The sequence below is a fragment of the Macrobrachium nipponense genome, chromosome 18, assembly GCF_015104395.2.
Source record: "Macrobrachium nipponense isolate FS-2020 chromosome 18, ASM1510439v2, whole genome shotgun sequence".
Lineage (NCBI taxonomy): Eukaryota > Metazoa > Arthropoda > Malacostraca > Decapoda > Palaemonidae > Macrobrachium > Macrobrachium nipponense.
The window spans coordinates 57,869,977-57,880,907 of record NC_087211.1 but is presented as its reverse complement, the minus strand read 5'-3'; positions in this window follow the sequence as shown (position 1 = coordinate 57,880,907).

Sequence of the window (10,931 nt, the reverse complement as noted above, 5' to 3'; positions counted from 1 at the left end):
TTCAGTGTGAGAAGCTCTTTGCGTACATTTTTATATTATATATATATATGCCAATCAGTGTATATCTTGCCACGAGTGAGACTGTAGTTTTCATTATTCTTGTGTATTATCTATGAAGATGTTGATACTTTTTATATTGAAGGTTTAGTTAATATTGGAGGTAGGAGAATTAAGTTTTCCCCCTGTGTCTCTTACTTTCTCTCTGCTTAGTGATAGGTATTGGGTTTATATTTATGTTGGTGTTGGGCCCATTTTACTAATTAATTTAGTTTATCTCTCATATTTTCTGTCTAGGGTTTAGTATTAGTGATTAGGAACTCTTACGGGAGTAGTAAGGGACTAGTTGTGTCCGGTATAGTCACAGGCTGACTTTATTATTCTTTTGCTTTGACTGTTAATAAATATTGTTGAGTTTTCCTGTGTGTTTTTGTCTCCGCTGACTGAATTTATCTGGATACTTGGTAAGATCACTGTCCTCTCTATTCTTGTGCAAAAGAACTTGCACCCCGGCCCAACAAGGGTCATAACAATTAGCGAAAGAGCCTTCTTCATGAATATGTAATCAGTTCTTTTTATTTCCAAACTTCTTAGATATTTTGCATGGAATAACATTCTCTCTTTCTTCGAAAACTTAGGTCTTTGAAAGAAGTCAGTGTCGTAAAAAATATTAGCTGAAATGAAATGGGGGGGAGTGGCTGGTTGTTTTTGAAATAAAATAAAACAATTACGATGGTAAACTTTTTTGCGTTAGTGTAAATGCCTACATTAGATCGAAAGTGAAACCCAGTTCCAGCGGATATAAGAAAAACATGTAAAATATGAGGCAACGTTTGTTCGGCACAATCGAGTTTTCTGTACAGTGTACGTATAATGCTGTAAGAAACTCTGACACGATTCATGAAATTCTCAGCCATGGCCCATGAAACGCTCAACCGCGGCCCATGAAACTTTCCGCCACGGCCCGGTGGTGGTCTGTGTTATCGGCACCTATAGCAGTGCCAGACTCACGACAATGCTTAACTTTAACTTTGAATAAAATAAAAACTGCTGTGAATAGAGGGCTGTAATTTGGTATCTTAGATGATTGGAGGGTGGATGACCAACATACCAATTTGCAGCCCTCTAGCCTCAGTAGTTTTTAAGATCCGAGGACGGACAGAAAAAAGTTCGCACGGACAGACAAACAGCATTCTCAATAGTTTCCTTTCATAGAAAACTAAAAGAGAAAAGAATTGATAAATTTTATTTCAAACATTTGTCTTCTCATAAACCTCAACCGACCCTGATATAAGGAACAACTAGCTTCTTTCCATTCTTCCAAAACTTGCATCAAAGCTTAGCAACATAGTCTGAGCAACTGAAGGTCACAATGAGGCCCTAAAGTTGAAAAGTATACCAGAGGAAAATGGAGAGGCACACGGAAGTGTTGGCCTATCGCCCGTCTGTTTCGCGGCAATACTACACCACTCTGATACAAGGAAGCGACGACAAGCGTCTTTCTTCTTTATTCTTTTCACCCAAATCTAGCTTTTAGGATTTCTCGAGTAATAAAGAGGGAGAGAGAGACGAGAGGACTTCGAGCGATGAGAGAGAGTTTGTGGTTGTGTGTCTGTGCGCGGTCCACCCGTCTTTATGACGACGGCTCTTAGCTAATTAAATTTCCTTACTTCAAAAGGGGGATTTCCATTTCCCTTCTCTGTTCAGGATTCCTTTTAGGCCTAATGAAGTTAGTCTTGGCGGAAGGAGTCCTTACTCAGCAACCGTCCTCGTGCTTTCCAAAGAGTCAATGCTCCTTTCATTCCCCTTTATCGTAGACCTCCCTCTTTCTCTCCGCCCCACCCCACATCCATCTCCCAAGGACAACTCAAAAGGACGACGATAGGCCGTGCTGGCATAAAGCCACCCTAATCTGGCTGCGTAGGTAGTTCGAATAAAGCCTGTCAATGATGGCGTCTTTATGGAATCCACTACCATCTCAGAAATAATAAATGATAAGTCTACGTGAATTAATTATCTGTCTAATAACTCACAAAATCAGTTTATTTTTCGGGTCTGTTTGTAGATCACGCCAGTTTCCTAAAGCCTAATAAAAAAGTTAAGTTTCCTTTAATTTTCTAGGATAATCAGTAATCTTCACCTTCATTTGGTTTTCTCTTTTAACAGATCTAAGGTTGAGGGGTTAAGAGTCGACTTTCGGAAGAGGACGTTATCAGTGTCTGAAGCCTAACAGACAACCCCAAAAACTTATAAAGAATAACTAGCAGGTAAAAAAATAAAAAAAGCGCCGAAGAAAATCGAATTATCCATACAACGTAAATGCTATATGAAATTCTCTGTCACGTCCCATGAATCTTTCAGTCACGGCCTGGTGGCCGACGCACGATCATAGCTAATTTTAGCCTTAATTATAATAGAAACTATGAAGGCTAGAAGGCTGTAATTTGGTATGTTTGATGACTGAGGTATGAATTATCTACATCACAAAATTTGCAGCCCTCTAGCCTCAGGAGTTTTTAAGATTTGAGGGTGGACAAACAAATAGCCATCTCAATAGTTTTTTTTTTTTTTTTATTTTTTTTTTTTACAGAAAATAAAAAAAATTCTAATTTTCAAATTTCAGCAAAGTTAAAAGTGTAATATTTTCAAACTCACTGTTACTTTATTAGCAACAACGACTGATGTCGCAACATCAAAAAGGCTAACATAAATCGATAACGTTAAAAAAATAATAGCCTAAATCTTATATAGTAAATGGCTGGTTTATAATATAATGTTACCCTTGGTAAACGCACACACACACATATAATATATGTGTTATATGTATGTAATATATATATAGATTATTATATATATATATATATATATAATATATATATATATATATATGTGATTATATATATATAAATTATATATGTGATGTGTGTGTGTGTGTGTGTGTGTCTGTGTGTATGTAATTAAAAACTAAAAACTAACAGTAAATGCACGACCATTGTTTCGTATTATCATGCATATTGTTAGAAGATCTGCAGCGTAACAAAGGTAAATTTGTTTCAGTGCCTGTGAAAGAATTTCATTTTACCTTCACCATCATCATCATCATCATCATCATCATCATCATGTTGCAATATAATGAACATCCATCCAGCATTGTGAACCAAAAAACAAAACGCCATAGTTGTCCGCGCTCGACTCTGGCTCAAATAAACTACTCTATTTGTTTGACTCGTATAATGGGAAGAAATTATATGAGCTGCCCATGCGTGTGATTCCCTTTTTTTTTTACCATGAATATAATGGAAATGCAAATGTTTTACAGGACAAGGTACGGTCACAGCAGTCCGCATTAAAGGATGATTGCAGTGATGTTTGTTTGAAATTTTAAGTTTCCGGTTTACGTTTTACAAAGTACTGTATCCGTGTTCTAATATGTTGTAGGAAGCCAACTTTTAGTGGGTTTCCTACAATATATATATATACATATATATATATATATATATATATATATATATATATATATATATATATATATATATATATATATATATATATAGTATATATTTAGTATATATATATATTTAGTATATATATATATATATATATATATATATATATATATATATATATATATATATACTAAATATATATATATATATATATATATAGTAAATATATATATATATATATATATATATATATATATATATATATATATAGTATATTATATATTATATATATGTGTGTGTGTATGTGTATGTGTATGTGTGTGTTTTTGTGGAGGCATACCTCACTTTTCAATTTTATACTAAGATTTAAAACTACATCAGCATCAGTTAATATATATATATATATATATCATATATATATATATATATATATAATACTATATATATATATATAATATATATTTATATATATATATATATATATAATATATATATATAGAAGTCATATCACATTACCGTGATTCATATACCTATATCGAGCTACAATGTCCTTTAATATATAATTCGCTCTACCTCGGAATTAATATATTTTCATATATACTTAACCGAAGGGGAATTTTTTCCTCGATAATAGATTTACCTGTACTTGGGCGCGAACGCAGGTACATTATAAATCCAGGACCGTCAGTGGAAGCGATACCAGTCAACCGCGAGAGGCTTAAAGGTATATGTCGTCTCTCACCTCAAATACTTTCTCGCGCTGAAGTATTCGTTGGTTTGGAGACAACATCAACCCGCCTCGACTCCGGTAGAAGACAAAATCAAAAGATAAAACCCTCTGTCTCCTTCCCCTAAATTCCCCTGATGTTTGTCCAAGAAGAGGATGAGGTGCTGACGTTGCATTTTGTTCCAGCCTACCTCCACCTCTCTCCCAACAAAAATAAAATATAAAAACAACGGACTAAAATTTTTCTGACTTTTTCAGATGCAATAATGGTCAGGAGTCGACTGGGAGAACCACAGCATTCTGCCGAGGCTTCAGTAAGATGAAAACCGACGTAGGCTTTTATAGGCGTTGTTTGCTTTTATGCAGAAGCTCTCTCAGAAAGATAAAAAATGAAATACACTCTATAGGTTGACACCGCAAAGCGCTGCTAAGTCGCGGAAGTACAAAAGTAAAAGTTTCCTGTCTAGAAATATAATGAAATATCTCCGAACACAGAACTTAAATAATATGTATGCTATGTAGGGATATGAAAGAGAATTGTTAAAGAAATTTTGGAGAAACGCAAGAGAGGAACAGAGTTAATAACAATGGGTAGAGGAAGATGAAAGGGAGATGCATGTAGGTTTTGTAAGAGTCTGAAAAAGAAAGGCACAAGGAGCGGTAAAAATTCATATAGTTAAGAAAATGTGAGTGTGAAATATCCATAATATTTTTTTATGGCATTAATAGGACCTTCAAGGAAAGGAGCCTTTGGCTGACTTAGATTTCCTTAACTATGATGTAATGCAAATTACTGAATAAATAAATGGCTTTATTGAGTATTTTCTGCTTATGGGATGGAGTGGTTTTTGTCTGTCCTATCACTCTCAGGCCTTTGAGCCCATGACTAAGGAGTTATGGAGATCACCAGATCCCCTTTATGTGGAACTACTACCCCAGCAGCGGGAAGAGAATGAAGGAAATCTGGAGAGTAACTTTGAGAAACATAAGAAAATCTCAATCCTTCCATAAAGCAAATGTTGCATGAAACTTTCAATCTATTTAGAATTGATGCGCATGACTTAACTTGGGTTGCTGGTATAATAATAATAATAATAATAATAATAATAATAATAATAATAATAATAATAATAATAATAATAATATCTGTATTTGTAAGTTTTTAATGTGATACAGCTATCTGAATTAAATTCATATAGCTCGGAGCATGCCAGAATCCAGTTTGCCTGTTTTCTTTATTAATTTATTCATTTATTTATTTGTCCCAATTTTTTTTTTATTTTGAATATGGAAGCTGAGCAAGCCCTCAAAAGCTCCGAACTGTATAGTTGTGAAGCTTGATAAAGAAAGGAGGGACTTATTCTTAAGGGTTACTGCATTCCATATACCTTTACGCCTTTGGCTGATAATCACAACATGGAAAAATCTGCACAAAAACTCAAGTTCAAATATATTTACAAAAGAGAAATGACCAAATCATTCGGCGATTGACAAGGTAATGCACTAAATCATTTAACGATCATTGCTGGACAGGTTGATTGGAGCAAAAACATTCCTCTATTTAATAGTCTTCATCATTATCAATATCGTCTTTCAAGTTCATTTATGGGCGCCTTCTTATAGAATCCTCACCTTTCAATCGCCACCAAAGAGGGACAGATTAACAGACTGACAGACAGAAATAAAGACAGACACACTTTGGAGACAGAGCGACAGACATACAAACATACAGATGCACAAAACTAAATGCCTCTGAAGTTATCCAAGCTCCACAGAATGAGAAAAAGGTGGAAGTTTATTCTAGATTCCACGCGCCTGCAAGCACAGCTGTTTATGTTTAATCAAAGGGAAATCATTAACTGCATTAATTCAATTTGTGACTGAATGACGTTTCCACTTCCTTTGATGTTTTTTCTTTTTATTCTTACTTTTATTTACCCTATTGTCATAAAAGCAATGATTGATATATTCTATATTGGGTAAGTCAATAATCATTGATAAAAAGAATGTTCAGAGCTTAATATTTCCGTATTATTATGCTTTATGGGATGAGATGAAGACCTGTTGCATCAATTCTACTTTGATGTTTGCTAATACATACATACATACATATATATATATATATATATATATATATATATATATATATATATATATATATATATATATATAGATAGATAGATAGATAGATATATATATAGATATATATATATATATATATACATATATATATATATATATATATATATATATATATATATATATATATATATATATATTTGCATGTATATATGTATGTATTCTTACATATAAAAGTGAATGTTTGTATATCAATAAATCCGAACCGCTCGACCAATCTAGACAATGTTTGGCACGTGGCCATCATTTCACCCAACTTAGATAATAGGGTAGGTTTCAAACCCTTAGCCCCGCCCCACCCCCTTCCCATTCCCCCATCCCCCATTACCCCTACCCTTCGTAACTTATATTGTAGCGAAAACTCTTTGGCTTACCATACCACATTTAATCCCTGGATACAAATATTTTTTATAGAAGGGGCAGCCACCACAGTAATACCTGGATAAAAGGGATGGACAGAGCATAACAACACCTCCTTGGGTTAAAGGTGACTTACAGTACAATATTGTGAATTTCTCAGCAAAAACAATAACAATAGCTGCTGGTAGAGTAGACTGAATAATTTTATATTCCTGAATTTGAGTCAAGCGAGATAATACTAAACTGACCAACAGACTGACAGCAAACAAGTATCCTTGTCCATAATGACGGAAGATAGCGGGTTTCAGTAACTATACTGGAAACTGAATTATACAGTAAAAATATTATGCTGAATTACATTGAAGCTGGTCCACTGGTATAATGTTTAGTGTCGTGGAGCATCAATCAGATGTCGAGGGTTCCAGTATCCCTCAAGGAAGATGTAAAAATTTAGTTACTTCTGCAGTGTGGGGTCTGCGGTGGGAGGTTGAAACCAATATTCTTTGGAAGCTTGAATTTAAAGTCAATGGCTCTTGTATGCTTGTTCCATGTGAATAGATTTCCTCTAATGAAATAATATAATAATAATAATAATAATAATAATAATAATAATAATAGTAATGAGGATTGCATCTGGGGACATCAGGATGGAATATGGAATAGAAAAATGTGCCTTGATCTATATACAAAAAGGCAAAGTGACAAGGACTGAAGGGATAAAGCTGTCAGATGGCAATAGCATCAAACACATAGACGAGACTGGATGCAAATACCTAGAAATAATAGGAGAGGATATAAAACACCAGGAGATGAAGGACACGATCAAGGAAGAATATATGCAGAGATTTAAGGCGATATTCAAGTCAACACCCAACGCTGGAAACATGATGAAAGCCATACATACATGGGCAGTACCAGTAATCAAATACAGTACAGGAGTAGTGGAGCGGATGAAGGCTGAACTCCTCAGCACAGGCAAGAAAACTAGGAAACACATGACAATACACAAAGCACTACACCCAAGAGCAAATACAGACAGACTATACATAAAACGAAAGGAAGGCGAGAGAGGACTACTAAGCACCGAGGACTGCGTCAACATCAAGAGCAGATCACTGGGGCAATATATGAAAACCAGTGAGGGCGAGTGGCTCAGGAGTGAACGGCAAGAAGGACATAAAAGTAGACGACGACCAAGAAATATACAGACAGGGGAATTAAACACAGAAAGGAGGAATGGGACAACAAACCAATGCATGGACAGTACATGAGACAGACTAAAGAACTGACCAGCAATGAAACATGACAATGGCTACAGAGGGGAGAACTGAAGAAGGAGACAGAAGGAATACTAATAGCGGCACAAGATCAGGTCCACGAACCAGATGGTAATAACATTTCGCCCATATACAAAAAGTGCAATATGAAAATCGAGACCATAAGCCACTAGCAAGCAAATGTCTGCCACTTCACAGAACTAGTACAAAAAAAAAAGAACCATCAAACTGGACCCTGCGCAAGTAGCACCAGCTTCCTTGCAGTAATAAATGGTACAAACACCAACCTGAGGGAGTGATAGAAAACGATCGGGCAAAGATCCTTTGGGACTATGGTATCAGAACAGATAGGATGGTACATGTCAAGAGACTAGACGTGACGTTGACTGACAAAATCGAGAAGAAAGTATCACTCACTGATGTCGCAATACCATGGGACCCCAGAATAGATGAGAAAGAAAGAGAAAAAATTGATAAGTATCAAGACCTGAAAAGAGCAATAACAATATGGGATATGCCAGTGGAAATTTTACCCATAATCATAGGAACACTAGGCACGATCCTAGGATCCCTGAAAAGAAACCTGGAAAAACTAGATGTCAAAGAAGCACCAGGACTCGTGCAGAAGAGTGTGCTACTAGAAACAGCGTACATAACAAGAAAAGTGATGGACTCCTAAGGAGGCAGGATGCAACCCGGAACACCACACCATAAAAACCACCCAGTCGAATAGGATGACTGTGACAGAAAAAAAATAATAATAAAGGAAATATATACCAGAAAGAGACCTTGACGGCTTAAGCCTGCCATGACTATAATGTTCCACTGAGCAAAAGGTGTAGTATAGTTGAAATACCTATTTTTTCATATTAAGTTTAATACCCTTTGTGAAATTGCGTGATATTTAAAAAAAAAATCCTCGGGAAATAGCAGCAATAAATTTCGCTCTATATAAACAAAACAAAGTTGTTTGGTTCTGGGGAACAGGCACATACATCGAAATTGTACTGTATTGTATTGTGAGCATCACTCAAGGTTCATTGCAGCCTTTCTTCGATCCCTATCTGCCACCCCTTTCATTCCTTTTTACTTTAGTTCTTTTCATATTCTCTTTCTTCCAACCTCTCTAACATTGTTTCAAAGTGCAACTGCGACGTTTTTTCCTCCTGTTACACTTTTTCAAACCTTTCCACTCCCAATTTCCCGTTCAAACCCTGAAGACCTCATAGAACCCAGCGCTTGGCCTTTGGCCTGAATTCTATAATCCATTCCGAGACCAAATGATCTGTTTAAAAGATAAGACCATTCTGTTTTCAATTATACTATTTATTCTTTCCCACATTGTCAAATGAATGGAATAAAGTAATATCCACAGAGACCCAGTACAAGGGAAGGAGTTGTTAACGAGCAGCTAATCGCATTAACAACTCGTTAAGGAAGGGAATATCAATTTCGATTCTCATAAAGATTCGTTGGTCTAATTGAATGACTCCTTTTCCAAAGAACGGCTTTCATTATTTTGGAAAATCTCGGCATCACATTTTAAAATGAACTATCATGGGTGGCTTTCATTATATTGTAAAAATCTTATTTTTTTATGAATTCTCTATCATTTATTGGGTTCAGAAGATGGTGATGTTCCAAATTACGAGAAGTACGAATCTTTGTAGCCCAAATAAAGCATTTTTGCTCAGAGGTACCTTAATTGTTTTGATTCCCGTAAATTAATAGGTATCAAATCAAGTCAATTTACATCGTTTATTTCCTTTTATCTTGATTTATCGAGCAAATAAAGAGCAATAGCATGATAGTTCGAGTGGCTCATGTGACCACCACATTTCATTCATTCATTACTTAAGATTCAGGAATTTAACCTCGATTAATAAGTGCCTCAAATTAACATCCTCAAGCATAAGGAAAAGTAATTGCTTGTTAAATAAACTGCCTGGTACTCCATGGCTTCCAAATAATTTACGAAAATCCAAATACTGTGAATTAGAGGCCAAATGAGGAATAGAATTAATATTGAGATCGGCATTGAATTCAAGAAGAACAAAGTAAACAGTTGCTTCACTAAATTTGTATGACTGAACAAATATGTTCTTACGAAGAGGGTCTAAACAGAGAGGGAAATATTAATTATGTAAATATTAAGGCTTATTAAAATTAATAAATGGCATAAATTTAGGAAGTAAACAGATCTATTCTAAATATATATGAATGAATACACCAATTCCCTGCCCATGTGAGGTTGCTAAATCGATAAAAAGATCGCTAATTAAGACTTTTTCACGCACGTTTTTTCTTAGGTTAGTACGTTTGGGAAACTTAGCAAATAGAAAACCACATTTTATATATATATATATATATATATATATATATATATATATATATATATATATATATATATATACATATATTTAATACGCACACACACACACACACACACATATATATATATATATATATATATAGATATACTATATTATATATATATATATATATATATATATATATATATATACATATGTGTGTGCGTGCATGTTAAAATTTCATACAAAATAAAATACGTGTTAATCTTAGAAAATTTAACTGATAAAAGGAGAACCAAATTTGAGGTGTAGCTGACGCCAAACACTAAAATTATAAAAAAAAATATTTTATAAGCAGGACTGGAAACCTTATTGCTCCTTGAGTCAACCAAAGGACTGGTTGGGTTTCCTTGGGACGAGAAACGGAAGGAAGCGTTGTCCGATCAAAGACTTATTTGGTCCAGATGAAAAGAAGACGCCTCTTTGTGGTCTCCTCTTTTTATTTATATTTAGAAGTATATAGAATTATTTCTTTTGCCCATATATTCGTGATACTGAGGATGGGGCAATTTTAAACCGCCCCCTCCTCTCTCTCTCTCTCTCTCTCTCTCTCTCTCTCTCTCTCTCTCTCTCTCTCTCTCTCTCCTTGAAATTATTATTATTTTTATTATAT